At 39.3% G+C, this 20717-nt stretch overlaps 1 long non-coding RNA gene across 1 annotated transcript; it reads right to left on the reverse strand.

The window, feature by feature from the left end:
• Window positions 1–1215: 1215 nt before the first annotated feature.
• On the reverse strand, window positions 1216–17585 carry LOC136866954 (uncharacterized). Its single transcript, XR_010859596.2, has 3 exons — window positions 17447–17585; window positions 8838–8966; window positions 1216–2032 (listed from the first exon to the last, which is right to left on the reverse strand). It is a non-coding gene; the product is annotated as an uncharacterized lncRNA (long non-coding RNA).
• Between the last annotated feature and the right edge of the window lie 3132 nt (window positions 17586–20717).

Genomic DNA, 20717 nt, shown 5'->3' on the forward strand with positions numbered 1-20717 from the left:
AGGTCCATATACTAATGTCAGGTATTTATGTGTAAAATAAAGTTGTAGAAACACAGTAGAAGAAAATACATCTCTTTTTTGTGTTCTAATTTGAACGTTTCCGAGCATTTCTTATGAAGTGTCTAAATGACCCCTTACCGCTGTTCTAGGTATGTGAGATTTTCAGCTGTTCTAGTGTTAAAATTGTAGAAGCAAAGCGTTTCAAGGGCAAAGTCCATATCCTCATTAGAGGAGAACTTGTAACAAAGCAAAGAGCACCAAGAGCATTGCTGGCATCAGAGCTAATCCAGTTTCTTTAGGATGTCAAAAAACAAAGAATGTGGCATCTACTGGAGGGATCTCATTCTACAAGGACGCTTTGGGAGGATCAGTACAAGACCACTCCGTAGCAGACAATGACTGATGTTAGTTTAAATTTATGACTTGTTCAATGGTATTGTGACTGTGCTTTCATATTCTTCAAGAAATTTGTAATTTATAACAATGTCAACTATTATCAAGATTGTTCAATACAGCTGTTTCAACTAACACATACCATTACATACTTTATTTGTAAATGTAACCATTTTCTGCAGCTTTAAATAAGTTGACAGTACTTGGGGTGACAACAAATCAAACCACTCTAAATGTCTGACCACTGCATCTTAGGTACACCCTGGAACAGTTCTTCAACTGTCTCGTAAAACTAGTAAACTCTTAGATGATCAGTTATGAATCTGAGCTACTCAGTTCTATCTTAAAAAATTTGTTATCTTTGGGTAGCCGAGACCTAGGAGAGTTGAAATAAACATTTACTAAAAAAATAATGTTAGAAACTGTGAGGAAGTCCTGTGTTTGATGAAACTCCATCCATTCAAACATCAAACAATGATATCCTGTTCAAGAAATAATGGGATTTAAAGATGAAAGCAAAAATTGCATTCAAGATTGGATACCAGTTAACAACAGGTCAAGACCTCAGCAACACACTATATAGAACAACACGCTGCTTCCTGACTTGATGATTATGCGATGTTGGTGCAATAAAGCATCATTTGATGTGTTTAATTCCTCATGCCAAAAGTTTACTTATTTCTCTAGTTAAGTGTAAGTTACTCTCTTAATATACAAATGAAAGTTACATAAATAAGAGGAAAATCTTGTTAAAAAGTGAATTATAACATACAAGTACATAACGAGAAATAATGTAATCATTTTAAGTACAGTGCTGCGATAATATGCTTCCTCTATATTACAAGAGTAATTTCAATACCGTTTTCCTCTATCATAGAATCAGTTCAGTTGGATTAGTGTTGTTTGGATTATCAGGTACTTCATTTTTACACATAATAAGATATGCATCACCTTGTACGTCAAGGATGTTTTAGAACACTGGTTCAAATCACGGCTTATGCTTGATGCTAATGACACCATAATGCACTGAAACTTCCTGTACTGATCAACGAGGCTATGTTTTATTGATTTATGTGCTTAGTTAAGATGGTTTGAAATACTTATATAATTTTCAATATATTCAGTATATTAGATTCATTTGCAATATATTATAAATTCAATCATTTTCATTGTTGCAGACAAGTATCACAAATAAACTATCTTTGGAGCATATTTCCACAGACCTCTCCAATAAAATTATATCCAAAAATAGATTTGAGCTATTCTTAAGTTACTGAACATTTCACTCAATATGACCTTGTATTGCAGAGATCAAACAATCATCTTGAGCCTTATAGTGTGCAGGCTGCCAGTTCCATTTTACTTTAGGAATAATTAACCTCTGTTGGACATCTAGTGCCAAGTACAACATGAAGTGTTAATCCACCCATAGAAGTCCAACTATCTCAGCCAAATCTCAACACGTGGTCTTGGGATCCAGTTGCTGATGCTCACTACTGGTCCAAAGAGGGAGCTAGTGAACACATTCCATATTGTGTTGGAATAGGGCTACTTACTTGTTTTCTTCTTTGAAACATGGGACCAGCTGGGCAACTGTCTGTTCTTCTATGTTGATTTCATCCTTAACGTCTGCAGCAGGCTATAAATAATGAAATTAAAAGACGAAACAAGAATAAAAAGTATAAATAAACAGATGTTAAAATTAATTTCATAATTCCACTATAGAAACATCATTTTCCAACATGTAAAAATATAAGAATGAATGGGAACAAACAAGTGTCAATTCAAATTAATTATAAAGAGAGATGGGAACAAGAAAAAGAGCACATAATAGGATAAACATAATGATAGGAAAACACCAAACAAACAGCAACAGAAAAATGAGGAACTTGAAAGAACAAGAATAAACGCCAAATTTCTCTTTCTGTTCTTCCCTTTTCCTACACTGCCCCGTCACTGTGATTGTGAATTCTATCTTTATATAAATGATGACTTGACCTGTCACATGCTTGCTCCTTTCCATCACCTGAGTTCCCAAAGAGGATTCTGATATACTGGCTTTCATTCCAAAGAAGCTCTCCTCATCCTACCATACCTAATTTCAGTCTACAAATGGTCAGTCATTCAACTGTACTTTGATTTTATGGACTCTGAAAGGTAAGGTTTTCTGAAATAAATTAAGAAAATTTTATACCTTTCATTCATCGGAAAACAACTTGACATTGTATGCAATGCTTAAAATGATGATGTGTCTAGGATTTATGGAGGAGACAATCTACAGAGAAAGTTTACATTTCACTTCATCAGAAGTAAGTTATGGGATTTATAATATGTAACTCTGAAAGCTTGACGAATATTGACTTATGAAATTCACAACATTTATATTAAAGTTCTAAAAGACTCTGTTCAGGTACTGTAGCTCTAAACTACCATAAACTGCCTTGTTAATGAAGTTTAGAAGGCAACACAAATTTTTCTCTATGATTTTAGATGAAGGAGTAGTAATATGAAAATGTGGCAAAAGTTGGGCTGGAAGGACTTGGGAATAAGGAGGCGAACAGCTCGATTAAGTGGACTGTTTTGAGTTGCCAACTGAGAGAAGCTTTTAACTGACATTTGTAGATGAATAAGTTTTAGTGGAGTTTTTATATGTAGGGAAGATCAAAACATACAGTTGGAATTCAAGAGGAAAGTACGCTAAATACTCCTTTGTTAAGAAAAGAACTTGGGAATGGAATAACTTGATAAATGTCCACCTATTCTGAAATAAATTAAGGAAATGGTATACTTTTCATTTATCAGAAAACTAATTGACATTGTACGCAATGCTTAAAATGAAGATGTGTCTTGGATTTGTGAAGGGGAAATCAACAGAGAAACTTTAGCTTTCATTTCCTCAGAAGTAAGTCATCACTGTTTTTATAATGGCAAAAGTTTGGAATAACATATAAATAATGCACAGTAGAGTTTTCCACCTATTTAACACTAAGTTGTATTTACAGTATTTACATTACATGGGACTAGTTTCAACCCTGCACGTCATGGTGAGGATGAAATGATGATGAAGACAACATACACCCAGCCCCATGCCATTGGAATTAACCAATTAAGATTAAAATCCCCTACCCGGCCAGGAATCGAACCCGGGATCCTCTGATCCGAAGGCCAATACACTGACCGTTCAGCCAATGAGTCGGACGTGCAGGTCGCCTACGGGTGTCAAATAGAAAGACCTGCACCTGGCGTGCCGAACCCGTTCTGGGATATCCCGGCACTAAAAGCCATACGACATTTCACATTTCAGTTTCAACCCTACTCGGGGTCATCATCAGCCATATTAAAACATACACAAAATAAACACGAATCTTAAAACATGTTTTTCCAGCAGTAAGAGTGTTATGAAAAAAATAATTTTACAATGTGAAGTGTGGTTGAAATGTTGCAAATGAAAATGAAATATTACGTGTGATGCACCTAGGTGAGTAGTAATTAATACAAGTACATTATAGATCCTATGAATTCTGGAACAAAAGTACAAATAAGGTGTTCTGTGTTGTTAAAATCTTATTTGTATTTTTGTTCCAGAATTCTTAGCATGTATAATGTACTTGTATTAACCCAACATCGATCGACCTTAGTAACGTCACGTCATCGGTCGAGGTGTTAGCGCCGCGCTCACGCTAATGAAAAATCTTTTGTCACCTTACGGAGCACTTTAATTTATTTTTATCACATTTGGCCTCAAAATCCAAAGTAACGTAAGTCATAATGCCTTATTATGCCATATTTGGCCGGCTTCTTTGGCATGAACTGTCTAAATGCACATCTACCACGAAATGGTTCAAGCATTCAGAAATGCTGAAGCTGTTCACACATCTTGCTACGAAACCTGCATACACCCAGCGTCAGTGGGTAGGGTCTGACACATCCCACTCTGACGAGTCTAGTGTCAGAGCAAAGACGAAACGCTGGTTAATAGAGCAAACGCCTGAAAAGCCTTACATCTGATATGTTTATAACTCATTGTAAGTCAAAAATATTCTGGAGCAGTCCCATCCTTATCCTATGAATCCTCCACAATATGGTGTGATGAATTTTGCACGCCTGCTAAAATACAAGAGACTTGGAACTGTATTGGATTTGTATCTATAAAATCACGTTTCCTGCTGTAGTTACTTCGAATTTTATGAAGGAAATTGTTTGTGTACGCTGTAATGTCTTCAGTCACTTCATCAGGGAAAAATATTTTCCATGCATCAAGAACAGTGCTGGCGTTTTTTACAATTTCTCTTTTGACTTCCGGTGGATGAATAACTATATGTCTGCGCTTCCTACGTACTTGTTGGCGTACTGCATGAGCATGCCAAACGGTCAGTTGACCGTGAATCCAAAACAGTCAATGGATCCAATTCACAATGCCTCATACTGATATGATGCCTGTCCAAGGAGATCCAAAATCCAGGCCACAGGCCCTCATAATTGTAATTATCACTAGTAAACCAGAACCATGGTGTTCCTCAATAGTGGTTCAAATCACAGGAAACATGGACTCATGGTGTTCCTTGCATGGTGGTACAAATCACAGGTAATGTTGAGCATTGGTGTAACACACATAACAGCACCACTCACAAGCATCGCAGACCCACAGTGTTCTTCAGTTAATGGGACTAATCATGGGTGCTGGTATTCCTGTAATGTTCCTCACATAGTGCAATTAATCACAAGCCACATATACTCATGGTGTTCCTTGCATGGTGGTACAAATCACAGGTAATGTTGAGCATTGGTGTAACACACATAACAGCACCACTCACAAGTAACAGAGACCCATGCTGCTCCTCACATGAGGGTACGACTCACAAGCATCGCAGACCCACAGTGTTCTTCAGTTAATGGGACTAATCATGGGTGCTGGTATTCCTGTAATGTTCCTCACATAGTGCAATTAATCACAAGCCACATATACTCATGGTGTTGCTCACATCGAGGTACTACTCACAGGTAATTCAGACCTGTTCTATTTACAGGGAAACCAACATATTTCAGCGCAGTGTATGAAAATGACACTTTGTGGCACATTCAGGGATACGGCGACTTCGGTCTGTTCCTGGCTTGCTTGCAGGCGGCCGAGTATTCTACCCTGCAAAAAGGGGTTCAAATGGCGTCGTCGTGCCATTCTGTTGTCGCATTCACCACGAGGCTACACTGCGCACATTCTAACAAGGCAAACACAACTGAAGGAATATGGGGCGCAGGCACTGGCTGTGTTTACCTTGCAGTTACGCCACTAGTCAAAGCAGGGAACATTCCTTTCCTATACAGAGTGAAAACATAAGGTTGATAGGTGCATATGTTGTGTGATTTACCGGTCTATTTCCTGTTGCCCTGCTTATTCCTAAATTAAGCTTAACATTTGGGTTTTTCGTCAGCATGGCGGACAGTGCATAGTCGGACAAGACAAGGCTCCTGATTAACGTTAAGTCTGAAGGTGTACATTCGCAGTGTAAACGATTTGTGACGCTAATACTTTTTCCTAGCATTGTTGTGCGTATAAAGAAGTGTTAGTGACATGATACATGTAATTAACAACTACCAGCAGACAAAAATATCATGCCGCGCAAAGTGAAGCAAGTGCCGATGGAGAACTTGGTGAAGGAAGCCGTCCAGGATGCGCTGTGTAGCAAGGACATCTTGACCACGCTTGCCGACCTAATACAGGAGCAAGCGACGAAGGTAGTGGTAGAACAATTGCAGGAGTCTATAGACTTCAATACTAAGGTAATTGAAGACTTGCGGAGTGCTCTCAAAGATAGGGACAAAATCATAAAGAGACTAGAGTCCCAGTTACAGGAGAAGACCGACGATCTGGAACAGTACACGAGGCGCCAGTTCGGTGTAGCAGAGTCCGCCCATGACATAATTTTAAATATCGCTGAGGAAATTGGGGTCGATCTCAGTCTAGAAGACATTGATAGGTCACACAGGGTAGGGAAAAGAGAATGCGGTCATCCGAGACCAATAATAGTGAAGTTTGTGTGCTATCGGAAGAGGAATGCAATGTTCACAAACAAGAAAAACCTGAAGGGCACAAACAAAACTATCCGAGAAGATCTCACTCCCCTGAGACTACAGCTTCTCCAGGAGGCAATTTTGACGTACGGCGTAAAAAATACGTGGTCGAAGGACGGGACAGTGATAGCAAAACGAGGTAACAGGAAAATTCAGGTCACAAATCGCCAAGAACTAAACAGCATTTGTTAATCACCAGCCTAAGCTAAAACTAGGCGATAACTGTAATTCAATGGGAAAATACCTAGATTTGTAAATATCTGTTAAATGTAATTGATATCTTAGATTAGGCTTAACTAAATTCCAGGGAACTACTTCAGTTAGCATTTAGAAACTGTCAAGTTGGCTTTTCTTAGGTTAAGGGAAAGAAATGTCTCTAATAATAATAATGTTATTTGTTTTTTGTCCCACTAACTACCCTTTCACGGTTTTTGGAGATGCCGAGGTGCCGGAATTCAGTCCTGCAGGAGTTCTTTTACGTGCCAGTAAATCTACCGACATGAGGCTGACGTATTTGAGCACCTTCAAATACCACCGGACTGAGCCAGGATCGAACCTGCCAAGTTGGGGTCAGAAGGCCAGCGCCTTAACCGTCTGAGCCACTCAGCCCGGCAGAAATGTCTCTAATTACAGCCTGCAAATCTCTCCTCCCCAAATGCAGACCAGTCAAACTGCAACCACCCCTTCCCAAACCACTGTTGGTTGCCCCAGCGGTATTCCTCCTGTACCCGCAGGCTCTCTGCAGGTGGGCCACTTGAACACACAGAGCCTTTTTTCCCATTTCACTGAATTCTCAGACATATTCTCTAACAACAACTTCCATGCCATATTAATATTTGAGTCGTGGTTGAACCAAGTATCCCGTCTTCGCTAGTACATATGGAGGGTTACACGCTGATAAGAAATGATAGAGTACGATCAGGTGAGGGAGGCGTAGGGATATCTGGAAAAGGATATAAAATTCAAAGAAGTACGCAAAACACCAAGTGAATTTCACAATGGGCCGGAGTGCCCATTTTCAATATGAACATCAATGTTACAACTGACAATTGCTACTCATAAATGGAGCTTCTGGAAGAATTGAAGAAGGGCTTGACAGCAGCTGGAAATCTCAAAAAAAAAAAAAAAAATTCTCCCAGACAAGAGTAGAGCCATTGGATCTTCTCAGTTTGCCTTTTCTCAAGATTATACACTGGTTAGTTTTGTTCCATGGAGAAATCAAGCAGTGATATTGTACTCTTCTATGCATCACGATGACATCAGTTTTTCTGGAAAACCTATGATCACTGAATACTATAACTGTTCCACACGAGGCGTTGATACTGTTGACCAGAAAAGCTTAGTTTATTCATGCAATCAACGGACGACTCGATGGCCTTTGGCTGTATTGTTCAGAATTGTAGATTTATCAGCAATAAATGCCCAAGTAATTTATTAAAGACTATCAAATGTACCAAAGCTTACCAGACTGCAAATTTTGAACGCCGTTGCTGAAAATCTTAACAAGTATAATTTGATGACATGTTTATATAGCATCAATTTGCCACGTCAGATTCACTCAACGGGGTCGTCAATCATCAAATTTGTTATTCCTGCAGACAGTGAACAGCCAGAAGTAGAGCAAAAATTAGCCAGAAATGAGAGAAAGTACTCCTATATATGTAATTACGATATAAGAAAAGGACAAGGACCTTTGCTGCTCATCTCTGAAACCTGTATGCTTATCTTGCTCGAAGCAAATATGCAAATGTTGCATTAAAGAGAAGTAGTTGAACACTTGCTGGTTCTCCATTTTCATAGGATAACATGCAATATTTTGTTTGTGTTGATTAAATCAGTAACAGTTGTTTTATAAAAGATGCTGTTAAGATTTGTAGCTTTAGAAGTTTCTAAAACATCATGCTTTTTTGAAAACATTAATGTGTAGGAGAGATAGTTCGATATTACAAGAGTACATGAGGAAGATATCTCATTATTTCTAAATATTTCAGTATTATTCCATTAGTAAATAAGAGCATTAACAATAAAAATTACTATCAAGCAAACAGCATTTTCATTTATATTTTAACTTTTACATTTTCAAAAAGTGAGTCCATGTGACTCAGGGTAGATATAGAGGTAACTGGTTACCAGGTAGTGAATTGAGGGTTTATACAGAAATGAGAGAAAGTACTCCTATATATGTAATTACGATATAAGAAAAGGACAAGGACCTTTGCTGCTCATCTCTGAAACCTGTATGCTTATCTTGCTCGAAGCAAATATGCAAATGTTGCATTAAAGAGAAGTAGTTGAACACTTGCTGGTTCTCCATTGCTGTTTATTAAACATGAGTTAATTCCAATCACTATAAAGTAATCTGGAAGGATACTTACAAAGGATGTACCTGCTGGTCCATCAAGCCAGACTGGTTCCTCCTTGATCTCGACTTTTTGGTCCATTTCACACAGCAAGAGAAGTACTTACTTCAACTTGAGCAGAAGATTGCATCCACTGATTGTCTACTGAAATGAGGAACAGAAAATACCTATATTATTAGTAGTGTCATAGCTTGCATACCTACAATGTAAGCAAGTAGGTCTGCAGCTTTCCATAATTGTGAATTTCTTTATCATAGCCTCACAACCTTTAGTCCCGCAAGGAATCCAAACCACAGGGGCATGGCACATGCACTGACTGGGAAGGAACCATCTTCATGCCACCAAATCCTGAGCTACCTTTCAGGTCCAGAGACCAGTTTGATACAGATCTCCATGTCACCATATTCTGTGCTTATATACTCATTTCTACTTAATTATTACACACCTCAATCAGTTCCAATATGTACCATTGCCCTACCAAATTCCTACCCCATATACGTCCCTTTGAAATCAGTTGAACAAGTCTTGATTTTCTCATTGTCGATTTTGTCAATCTCTTCTTGATGTCAACTTTTGCCAAATCTTTCTCCTCTAATTGACCTATTCGCTATCCCTTTATTTGTCACCTGAACCAACCTTCTGACTTTCCACACATTTTGGTAACATCATAATTCAGAAATTTTCGTTTTCTTTCTTTCTTTCTATGTCCGCTGTTATCCATGTTTCACTTCCATACAGTGATGGCTCCACAGCAATATGTTAAAAAAGAGTCTGTATAATATGAGTGCCAGTATTTGAGATTTGCACAGGTCTTCTGCTATTAGTATCATCAACAGTAGATAGCAGTTCCAAGTGCTACTAACAAAGAGTGTCCTAAGACAGTTTCTGTGTTTATTTGAATACCTGAAGGCCACTGTTGATGATGATGATGCTTGTTGTTTAAAGGGGCCTAATGGTATAAAATGAGATGAAGTGAAATGACGAATTAAAAGCCCAAAAACATCCAATGACCATAATTCAAAACGTGAGGATGAAGAATGGATGGATGGATATCAATTTAAAACGATCAGTAGAACCAACCCACAGTGCCTCACATGCACAGAAGCTGGCATAGAACATAGTACGACTGACCAAGAGAATGCTTCTATAGCACAATACTGAATCGAGGATACTTGTGAACAAAAGGGGTCAAAAATCCAAGTCAGCAGACCCTCACAATGGTACTAATCACTATGAAAGTAGAACCATGGTACCTGTCATGTTACGGTAGTAATCAAGAGTAACGTAGACTCGTGGTATTCCACACATTATGGTACTACTCACAGGTAATGAAATTCGCACATGCATTACAGACCTATGCTGTTTTGTACATTGCAGCGCCATTTACAGGCAACCCAAACCTATGGTGTTCATCACATAGGGGTACTAACCACAGGGACTCGTACTATCCCATGGTGTTCCTCATATAGTGGGTACTAATCATAGGCAAGGCAGTCTGACTCGTTGGCTGAATGGTCAGCGTACTGGCCTTCGGGTTCGATTCCCGGCTGGGTCGGGGATTTTAACCTTCATTGGTTAATTCCAATGGCCCGGGGACTGGGTGTTTGTGCTGTCCCCAACATCCCTGCAACTCACACACCACACATACCACTACCCTCCACCACAATAACACGCACTTACCTACACATGGCAGATGCCGCCCACCCTCATCGGAGGGTCTGCCTTGCAAGGGCAGCACTCGGTTAGAAATAGCCACACAAAATTATATATAGGCAAGGCATAACCATGGTAGCCATCATCCCATGGTCTTGCTCATATGGTGGTACTAATCACAAGTACTGCAAAAGCCAACCGCACGGTGCTCCTGTGTGCTACTAATCACAAACGTATTTGGTACCCAACATAGTGGTACTACACGCAAGTAAAAGCGACCCATGGTGTTCCTCGCATGGTGGTACTAATCGCAAGTAGTTTCATGGTTCGAATTTGATCATCCCTTGTTTGCCCCTTTTAGTCGCCTCTTACAACAGGAAGATGATACAGTGGTTGAATTCTTTGTCTGCATCCCCCACCCACAGGGGGTGAAGGCCATTGTTTTGATACATTATAGCTATCAGGCTCAACTCAGAGGAAGGTAACAGCTCCACATACTTCTCAAGAACAGTCTCCTAAGACATTTGGTATGTTTATTTTAATACAAAGTGGCTCTTGATGTCACCCCTTAGGGTTCACATAACCAACTTTGAAAAGGAAGCCAGAAAGACATCATAAAGTATGTATACAACAGAAACATAGGTATGGAGTCACTGGACTTACACATATATACACTACGTGTACCGTGCAGTGGAACAGAACAATGGTGCAATCACAGTTAGAGAATGGACATTACTGAATAAGTGGTTGCAAGAGGAGGTCTGCATAGAGATCTATTTTCTAAGGAAATGCATCGACCTGGTCTTCATTTACACAGGACGGCAGAATGATAAATAATTGCAACCTCTGGCTTGGTGAGGAAAACAATGGGAAATTCCTCACTGTTCATGTCTGTAGTATGGCTCTTCAGTGATGCCTAGACTATCTAAGACAGCTGATGGTGGAGCTGTTGACAATCAATGTACATACCTAATGAAAATGTGGTGTCTGCCAGCAACTACAGAAATGATGTGAATTTGCAAAATGTTGGGTATAAGTCCAGGATCCGCCGGCACGGGCGAGCACAGGCTCCACGGATGCTGCTCGTACGTCACGTATGACGTGTTTAGTGAGTTGATGTTTGCAAACATGGCGGATAATTCGAAGTAACGTGTAGCGGCCGATAACTGTATGAATTAATGGTCTGGTATATTTAGCTGTTTGAGACTGCATAACACAATTCACAGGCACTAGATTGGGTTACTACTTCACTAGATCGTTCGTGAAATAGATATTAACGATGCGATATGATGGGGCTGACTTGAATTTGCGAAAGCTTTACGAATATTAAGTACGTCCGGCAAGTAGGAAAAGCATTGGTCTATTTTGGTTAGGTCCGGCTAGTGGCAAAACCATTGGTCTGGAGACAAACAAAGGGGGTCTGGGAGTGTAAGCCACCAGGTTAGGGACGCGAAGTGTCCAACAGCCTCTAGCATCCCTTACGAAAGCAATTGTAATTCACGGAAAACCACTGATAGTGACAGGTTAGGGTGTGATCCACCAAAAACCACTGATAGTGACAGGTTGGTTGTGATCCACCAAAAACCACTGATAGCGACAGGTTATGTTGTGATACACTGAAAACTACTTGTAGTGACACATTAGGTTAGATTTGGTTAGGTGCGACAGCAATGCTAATTGAGCGGGGTGATCCTCCGAAAACCACTGATAGTGACAGGTTAGGTTGTGATCCACCGAAAACCACTGACAGTGACAGGTTAAGCTGTGATCCACCGAAAAGCACTGGTAGTGACACGTTAGGTTAGGTTGGGTTAGGTGCGACAGCATTGCTAATTGAGCGGGGTGATCTACCGAAAACCATTGAGAGTGACAGGTTAGGTTGTGATCCACCGAAAACCACTGGTAGTGACAGGTTAGGTTGTTATCCACCAAAAACCAATGATAGAGACAGGTTAGATTGTGATTCACCAAAAAACACAGGTAGTGACAGGTTAGGTTAGGTGCGATAGCATTGCTAATTGAGCGACTGTTGTTGGATGTTCACTTTTGGCGATCACATCACGAATGAGAAAGCAACACTTTACATACGACTATATTGCAATCACGGAGTCAGGATATGAATTTATGGGTACTCATCATAAGTTGGCACAGGAGTGGACAGAAGGTGGACGTCTTGTGTTTGCGTAGATGTACTCCCTCTTAAAATAACAATTACTCATATGGATGCAGCACCGAACAGGAGTTTTAATTGTTTTGGCTAGTTGTACTCCACGACTATCACAGAGCTGGACAAACGACTGGTTTGTTTTCATCTAGTTGTACTCCCTCCTCAAACAATAATCACCCTGCTGGTAATGAAACTCGTGATTTGATTTTGATGTATTTTTGTTCCCCATAGAAGTTAAGTTGGCAGCAGTTGAGAGAGAGATGACAGAGTCATCTTTTGGAGTAAATATTAATTACTTTGCGATGCCATCTCCGTTATTGGTAATGTACTATACGTATCTATATATACATCGTTTACACCTGTAACTATCAAGGAACATGTTAGCTGAGTGGATAAGCTGATGGACTACGGAGTTGAAGATCACTGGTTCAAGACAGCCTGTTGCCAGGAATTTATAACAGGTAAGTAAAATTAGATTAGTATGCGAATATGTAAGTGGAATAACTACGTATCAAATAGGTTAAATGGATGCCGGTGAAGTACATGCGGGAGCTGAAAGAAAGTGAAGGGATAGAAAATACAAGATGAGAATTCTTCAGTATCTTTTAAGTTCTCCCCATCTGCAACCCCTCCTACCCAGGAAGTCCCGTAAGTATGTTGTCAAAGCTATGCCGGCAAATTCTGGCCTTGTTCGAAATGTTGCAACGACTGTTACAAATGTCAAGTATACCAACATCAATATGCACTTGAGAAAGTGCACAAGAACAGATATGTGGCAATGACTCACTTGAAAGTGCACTTAATTAGTGGTATGATGAGCAGAGCACAACTTTTTAACAGAAAAACTTATTATATCATTATTATGTCTTATATTACTTGTGAAGAAGAACTATGCTCTGATGACTGCTTTAATATCTTTTGTGAATAATTTGAAAAGTACCACCGTTCTGAAACAAGACATACCCTTTCATTCTGGACTATCTTTACCCTTGTGCCTCAATAAACTGGAGAAGCTAACTTTAGTGAATTATACTTAATAACAACAAAATTTACTAGGAGCTGCTGGCAAACTGTTTGATCTATGCTAGATAATGGATCAAATTGAGGCTGTGGTGGTGAATTAGCCTGGTTGAACTACTCTGCATTTGCAAAGCAATGTGATGAAAAGAGTTCCCTGCTACGGCAAAACAAACGACAATACGGACAATACTAAATTTACCTACTACAAATAGAGGACTGAACACTGCTAAAGGAAAAATTAAGCAAATTTGATATGTGTGTCACATAAGAACACAAATGGGAAGCTTACACAATAGATATTTAATACTGGTACCTTGATAACCATACGATGTAGTGTTACAGAAGAATGCTGACAGTGACACAGCTAGAGAGAATCACAAATAATAAGATAATGAATTGAATCTGTGAGAGGAAAGAGAATCAATGAAATATGATGAGAAGGGACAAAATGATAGAACACATCTTAGGGCACCCAGGAATTGTTCATTTAGGTTTTGAGGGAGGCGTAGGTGTTGAGAACAGTAGGGATAGACCAAGGCATGAAATTGACAATCAAATTAGAGTAGATGTAGGAAGAAGCAGTTACAGAGAAATGAAAAGTATAACAGAGGTCAGGGTCGCATGTAACGCTGCATGAAACCTCGTGTTGGTAGATTTACAGGCACATAAAAGAACTGCGGGACTAAATTCCAGCACCTTGGCATCTCCGAAAGGCGTAATAGGGTAGTTAGTGGGACATAAACCATCTTTCAAACACAATGAATAAGTGTAACATCCCCACAGATGCTTTTTTGAATAATATTTAATACATCTGAAATAGACTTTTAGGTTATTAGGTTCTGTCGAGTACATCTAGTATAGTCTACATAAATTACAGTACAAATATAGTCAACTGCATACCTGTGGGAATGTAGAGCACTACCTCACGTCATGCCAGCCTGAGTCGCTCAGACGGTTGAGCCTTCTGATCCCAACTTGGCAGGTTCGATCCTGGCTCAGTCCGGTAGTATTTGAAGATGCTCATATACGCAAAACTCGGACATTTGTATTGTATAAACGTTAATCTGAGATCAATTCGCACTGAACTAAGATCAACTTTGACTGGAGAAATTTCTCCGATCAAACTCTTTGATCATAGTTCAAGGAGTTGTTTTCTACTTGAGATACAAGAACAGCTGATTGTTAATAAAATATTACCTGTGTTGTTACGATAAATGGTAAAGAGAATAAACTTAAGTCTAGCCTCATACATTGCTACCTATGGTTGTTGTCCGTATACAGGCAACATTACGCTTCTTCTACTGCAGTGTAATAATTCTATAACATAACCTCGATAAATTGCTTTCATTATTATCTTATCTCGTTCGTATTTTACAGATGTCTGATTACTCTGATTTCTCAGTTTTCCATTAGCATCTTTATATTTTATCACTTTTCACATTTTTATGTTCCGAATTTTAATAACTGACTAAACTTTTAACTTCCACTTTTAATTTAATTGTATTTTTGACAATTGTGTTTAGGCTGAAGATGCCCTTAATTGAGGGCAAAACATGTCCCATGTAACTAACAACCTAATTATGTAACCACTATAAGTGAAAATATAAGTATTGAATAGGTGGAACAAATTAAAACACCTTTATTATTGTTGAAAAGTAGGCCTACTTCATGCCAAAACAGCTGCATAGCAAGCTTACAATTGAGCCCATAAAGCAACCAGGTCAGCAATAGAAAGAACATTTGGGGTTGTGTAAAGCCTGTTCCCTTGTCTCAGGGGCTGAGTGAAGTTATCTCGGTTGTTTTTTTTTTTTTTTTTTTTTTTTTTTTTTTTTTTTAGAATTCGCTTAACGTCACACCGACACATGCCGACGATGGGATAGGAAACCACGGAAAACCATCTTCTGGGCTAACGGTAGTGGCGCTCGAACCCACTATCTCCCGGATTCAAGCTCACAGCTGCGCGCCTCTAACCACATGGCCAACTCGCCCGGTACAATTTCAACTAGGGTATCCTTGATCTCGTTGGAAAAATTAGAACGGTCCTTTTTCAGCTTCAATTCAGTCTTTTTTTTTTTTTTTTTTTTTTTTCGCTCGGCACACAGAATAGGAGGGAAAAGAGATTCACACTGCTCAACGCGAATCGCGATACTCAGCTGTTTCTGTGCTGTTGCCAAGGACTCACATATGAACTGGGATCAAAACTTAATTCAGTTAGTCGATCTTTGATCATTTTCTGAACTTAGATTAAAACTGATCTATAGCCAATGATGTTTATACAATCGGCCCTTACTGGCACGTAAAAAACAGCGGGACTAAATTCCGGCACCTCGGCATCTCCGAAAAACGTAAAAGAATAGTTAGTCGGACGTAAAACAAAATAACATTATGATTATGATTATTATAATTGCCGGTATTATTACCTCATGTCATACCATCTGGATATTAACAAGAAACTGGCATTCTGCAGTCAAAGTAGTGTTAAATTCAAATTCCTTCACATGGTAGCCGAGGTGGTTTGACACGTTAGAGATTATACATGTATTGAAAAGTCAAGAAACCACATTCTTTTAATGAACCATACAGAAATTACATAATGGAGTAAAACGGCATACAGAATGGCGATACGGCCTTAAACCTCAATTGTAAACAACAAACCTGCCACTTCAAAACAGAACCGTATAAGTAATTGTCCTATTTGGACAGTTGTAACAATCACGGTATTCTCTTTCCATAGAAATATACCCTGGGTACCAGTCACTTTATAATAATAATAATAATGATAATGATAATAATAATAATAATAATAATAATAATAATAATAATAATAATAATAATAATAATAATAATACGAAGCATTAAGTAGGGTACGAGTTCATATGTCGCACATTTCATTACCAAAAGCAAAGCATTGTTGTTGTTGGCGGTGATGATTTTTTGACTTTTTATCGAAGTAATTTCACCCAGTCTACAATCCCTTAATTGCTGAATAACACTGATGCAATTGGACACTTCAATCCATGCAAAGTCGTCATTATGAAGGGACCCACACCACTATATTCAACTATGTCACTGTCAGTGATTACTCCAAAAGTATGATGAACCACCCCAATGGAATCAGAAGTATTGAATACGATCCGATAGACACCGCATAGAATTGTATAACACAATATTCGCTTCATCCAAAAGCGTATTTAGAACCTTAATATTATCAGCGCAAGGATTACATAGCAAACAAGAAATACTGGTTGGAAAAACCTGCTTAAGTCAAAAGCAAAGCATGCGTGCAAATCGTTGGGCTGAGTGGCTCAGACGGTTGAGGCGCTGGCCCTCTGACCCCAACATGGCAGGTTCGATCCTGCTCAGTCCGGTGGTATTTGAAGGTGTTCAATACGTCAGCCTCGTGTCGGTAGATTTACGGTACTGGCACGTAAAAGAACTCCCGCAGGACTAAATTCCGGCACCTCGGCGTCTCCGAAAACCGTAAAAAAGTAGTTAGTGGGACGTAAAGCAAGTAGCATTATTATTATCATCCGTGTAAATCAAAGCAGAAACAATGTGCACGGACCGGTTAACCAATGGAGACAGATATTCTACACAAAGATGAACAGACTGAGAGTAACGCATGCATTATTTCACGTGACATATGAAGAATTGGTAACGTTTCTGAGTCGTGAGACGCGCTGAATTTTTATCGGTAATGAGGAATCTTACCCATCGCTCTGCTAACCGAGTTTGCATGTTTATTGCACTATAATTACCGCATGTGAATTTATTTTCAGCTTACCTCTCGACAGGTGTGAAGATGTAATATCGAAATCTTCAGGGTAACCCGAAGTTATAATAATTAAGTCTAGTTGTACAACAGGGAAGGTCACGGACGCCTTCACAATAGAGGAAGGCAGGGGCTCATTCCCGACTCCCGCGCTTTGCTTCCATCGTAGTATCGCCTCATGCTGACGTCACTTGGAGGTCTCCTGTCGGCAGCTGTTGCGGTGAACGATAAGGAACTCGCTTTCAGTATAGATCTATTTTGCGATACGCAGTCTTGTAACATTTTTCGTGTTGTGTTAAAGATGAGTAAGGTTTCTAAATATATAGTTAATTGTGCTATGGCAAAATGTACTAATTTGGGATCGGAAACAACTGGTGTCTTGTACCACAGATTAGGCTAGTGTGGGTGTTGCGCTGTAAGCGAAGTGACAAATTTAATCCTGATAATGCCAGAGAATGTTCCATACATTTTCGTCAAGAGGATTATGAACGAGATTTGAGAAATGAACTACTGTGATTACCGCAGAGATGCTGTTCCGTCTGTGTCCATTGCAAATTGGCATGGATTTAGAGCTTCGTGTTCAACAACTAGCACCGTTCCCAGCGAAACAGCAGAGCAGGCAGGCCTATCTGTCTACTACTTTTTATACAATATTTAGTAAATCGTAATAAATTTGACCAGCTACGTGGAAGTATGAATAAACTAATTCTGCCGTGCTACGGTATGGTATACTGGCTAGGGTAGCTGACTTTCGTTTAGAAGGCTTGGGTTGGATTCCTGGTACTTGAACAATTTTTTGAATCTTTTTACTTTGTTCTGTTGTTTGCCAGCAGAATGTTTTATGTGAGAACACCGAGTTACGACAGTATATTAAACAACTATCCATATACTTCGAACGTTAAGTAATTAGGCTTATTTTACTTAACGATCGTAGTTTCGATTTTATGTATGTTTAAAACGTGATCGCTCATAAAGTTTTATCTTCATTTTACAGATTTCCAGTGATAGAGATTTGCGTCATGAAGTAAGGAGCGTGAAGAAGCGGGCGCTGTTAACATTAGAGAGTTTGTCAACTTTGACCAGGCGACTAGCACTGAATCGCTTCAAAATGAAATCTTAAAAGTCCGTAAGCGGGTGGAGATTTTGGAAAACGAAAACGCGATTTTAAAACGAAGCGAGGCTGCTCTAAAGAAGCTCAAGGGGCCTAGGTATCTAGTCTCAAAAAGATGACAACAACAGTCTCCGCTGAAAGTGAAGGAGAGTGCACACAGAGAGGAAGTAGTTGAGATTCTGTCAAAATGTTTTATCCAAGGCAGATGCGCTGTCTCTTAAGAGGCAATAAACGAGTGAAATGCTCCTCGGAGGACATAGCAAATGCTTTGTCTTTGAGATCGCTTTCCAGAAAAGCATATGATTATTTGAGGAACCGGAACATTCCTTTACCATGTCGGTCAACCTTATAAAAATGGATTCGGCGCTTTAAATGCAGACCCGGAATTTTAACAGAGGTGCTATATCTATTGGAAGCCAGCGCAGTAAATTACAAGGAATCTAAAAAGATCGCGGTTTTTACATTTGATGAAATGAATATAGACGGACGTATTTCATACGATTCATCTGATGACCGCATGCTGGGGCCTTACAGCAATGTCCAGGTAGCGATGGTTCGAGGGCTCTTTGCTGCATGGAAGAAACCCATTTTTTATGATTTCGACGTGACAATGATGCCAGAGTTGTTAAGGAACATAATTAGTAAACTTGAGGCTTGTGACATACATATTGTCGCAGTAACTTATGACATGGGGGGCAAAAATGCCAAAGTGTGGAAGGAACTAAACGTACTGTACACAAGAACAAGAGCTTTTTTACCAATCCAGTGGATGACAAAAGGAAGGTGTGGGTGTTCTGTGATGTACCCCACCTCTTGAAATTATTGAGATACCACTTTTTATATGAAGGTTTGACGTTAGTTGATGGTTCAGAATTTCAGAAGAAGACAACAGAACACCTATTACAAACTCAAACAGGGGACCTATCAACTACACATCATATTAATGAGGTTCATCTGAGTGTAACAGGCAGATCCCGTCAAAATGTGAGAATGGCTGCGCAGTTATTTTCCAGGCGCACAGCTCTGGCAGTGCGGTATTCTTTAAACAAGGACGCTGAAAGCAACTTCATCGAGCTAGTCAATGACACCTTCGACGTGTTGAACTCCAGGGCGCCTAAAGATGAAAAGACTCCTCTTAGGAGTGGATACGGCTTAAACTTAAGGAGCCAGGAAAATACTCTGAAGCGCTTTCTGGAGGTGATTATACAAGTGAGATTTGGTAAACGGAAAACTTTACTTCCGTTTCAGAAGGGGTTCATAATATCTATAAACTCTCTCTTAGGACTTTTTGAAGACATGAAACATGAAAATTAGTCTTATATTTTAACTGCCAGATTAAACCAAGACGCTTGGAGAATTTTTTTAACGTGTCCGTGGCCTAGGAGTTTTTTTATAGCAATCCGTTCCCTTTTGAAGTTCGTAACAGAATTCGACTTCTATTACTCACAGGGAGTAATGAAATCCCTCTCTCCTGTAGTGTGTCAGTGGAAGCTGAAAATAATTCATCGCCGAGTGATACGGATATTTTTCATCCTGATGCTGGTAATGAGGAAGATTTCTTGAGCTTCGTAAGCAATGAAATATGTATAGATGTTTTTGAGGGGCCGTTAACACCTGTACCCGTAGATGAACAGGAAGAAACGTTGGAGTTGTTAAGGATGGAAGACTTGAGCCAGGACTTCGAAACTGAAGACGTAAACCAGGATGCAATTAAATACCTCGCAGGCTACTTGGTATTTAAATGTCGCTCTGTTGATGACAGCTTGGGTGATAAGAGTGAAATATTTGCCTTGCCACAGGAAGTGCCTCACGACTGGTTATCAGTCATTTCAAACCGAAGAATGGTATCAAAAAGTTATGCAGTTTGAGGTACTGTTTGGAAGTTTTAACGGGATTTATATTTCTAAGTGTGAAAGAGTAATGCAGACTTTGATATCTATAGTTAAATCAAAATTTCCAGAACTTGACAATAATATTACGTATATCACTGTACGTCAGAACTAGGACTTTTATTAGAATACGTCACCTCAACAAAAAATATCATATAGATGCTATGAAGAAGTATTCAGCGAAAAAGAGTCGACTGTGGGCAGCTTCAGCTTCTTCAACAACTTCCTAAGTCATCAGAACGTGAGTTTTAAATATGATTAAACCTATAACTATTCCAGTGTG

The sequence above is a fragment of the Anabrus simplex genome, chromosome 3 (assembly GCF_040414725.1).
Source record: "Anabrus simplex isolate iqAnaSimp1 chromosome 3, ASM4041472v1, whole genome shotgun sequence".
Classification (NCBI taxonomy): domain Eukaryota; kingdom Metazoa; phylum Arthropoda; class Insecta; order Orthoptera; family Tettigoniidae; genus Anabrus; species Anabrus simplex.